Below are 2,160 nucleotides of genomic sequence, written 5' to 3' on the forward strand. Positions count from 1 at the left end.
AAAAGGAGGCTTCTGATGACACTGCAATATAGGACATTGGGGTGGTTCCAGAAAACTCTGCCTTGGTCACAGGCCAACAGTGTTGTATGCTTTCAGCAGGTACTGACATCACAAACCTAAACTCTGGTTTTCCCCCATCAGAGAAAGTACCTTAGATAACCCTGAAATGATAAATGTATCATCCAGAGTCACCATAATCCTACCGACATAAGCTCTATCTACCCAAAGGATAATGTACAGATCATTAGAAAAGCATTCCTTGGTACCAAGAATGGAGGATCAAGGTTCTTAGCTGGTGACACTACTTCCTCCTCTTACATGAACATAAACAGGCCTCTTTCTCTTTTCCTCTAGGTTTCGTCATGGTATTCAATAAAATCACTGAAATGGGCAATGATTAGGATAAGTGGTTAATCTCCCTTTCTCTAATTCTCCCACTTAATTTAAGTGCCCAGCTAAAATGAGTGCTATAATCTCTCTGTGCTTGAAAGATCTGTCAGTCAGGAAACCCAGAACAGTGTCAACAACAATGTTGTGTCTTCCAGGAGACAGTACATATTTATAAAGATAAAAGGAAAGAACACAGATATGAGTGAACAATTTTTATTGAAACCCTCAAAGATTAAAGAGGACCAAATGGTGAGTTTGGGTACCATAACAGAAAAGCTCACCTAACTGTACCATCATTCACGGGAATGAACAAACCCAAACATGACAAAATTCAAATTCTCATGTAATTGCTACAAGTGAATATAAATGAACTAATAATCATTTTATCATAACCTTTCTGTAATCATACGAAAAAGGGAATTTACATGGCATAACAAAAGATATGCAAAACTTAATGAAAACACAATTCTCTTAAATGTCTCAAACATTTTTATAGGATGCAGAAAGCACTTGAAATGATTAAATGACTTAAGCTGACTCCTTTTATTGCAAACCATTTTATCATCAGCTTAACCTCCATGCATGGTATTCAAAAAGAAAACAGCTTTTGAATTAGAAAGATCACAAGTTAAAATGAGGAATTAAGTATTGAAATTAGGAAAAGGCTGGGGTTTCTTTTGAAAGGAATCTTCAAGTACCAATAAGTATAGAGACAGAATACTAATTTTGGTTACATTTTCCCCCTTTCTGTTAAATATACAAACTATTATACCTTCCAAAATAAAATACTCACTTAAGGTAACTTTAATAAGAAACATTCAAACCAAATCTTGGAAAAATATTAAGCAAGGAATTTCCTGGGCATATCTTAAGTTGTGATTATTCAAACATTTGATTATGTGTTTCCTGCTGTGGAGCCCAGGTTCTCTTCTTTTTGGTCGCTACAGTTAAACATTCAGTTAGTTGTGCTATTTAGACAACCTGTGATCATTTCATTTAGAGGGAAAACATTTTGCAATATATTGATAGACCAAGGAGGAAGAGAAAGTAGGTGCGCTGAAGAAATCGTAAAATGGAAAAAATAATTACCGATTGAAAAAGATAAAGTTTTTATTTCCAAAGGAATGCTGCACCCATTTCACTTGATATTAGAAATCCAGGTTAAAGGCACTGGGATGTACACCTCACGATGAGCAGACTACTCAATTACATTAGACGTTTCCGAGTCTGCTGTTGCAATCAGCCTGCTTGCTGCGTGTTTCTGTGACACTTCTTACATAAAAACCAAATGTAAATCAAACACTCAATCCATTTATAATGTAACTAGTTTTATAAAAATATTCAGAGTTGCTAATAAAGCACCAGAAAAAGTGAACCTCAGAGTGAGGACTCATATCCTTTCTATGAGGTCTCCCTTTACAGTTTTCTCTAATAGGACCTCCAGAGTGACTACAGTCATCTTTGACATGTCCTACCTATATAATCTTAGGGATGTAGAACATTGCTGTGGTTACTATACCCAAATGCCAATTTTTATTATAAATAGTTAAGAGACATGTCACAAGATAAGATTTCATGGCTTACTCTTAAAAAGGTAAAATAGGTGCAACTTTCCTTTAAGAAAGTCTTTATTTTGTAATATACCATTAATATTTTAATGTTCCCTTCAGTAAACACTGATATAACTACAATGGGACTACCAAAGACGTGTGAAATAGCTACGATTATCTACAAATACTGTATTTTATTTCATCCTCTCATGAACCAGGA

This window comes from Myotis davidii, unplaced genomic scaffold (genome assembly GCF_000327345.1).
Source record: "Myotis davidii unplaced genomic scaffold, ASM32734v1 scaffold1, whole genome shotgun sequence".
Classification (NCBI taxonomy): domain Eukaryota; kingdom Metazoa; phylum Chordata; class Mammalia; order Chiroptera; family Vespertilionidae; genus Myotis; species Myotis davidii.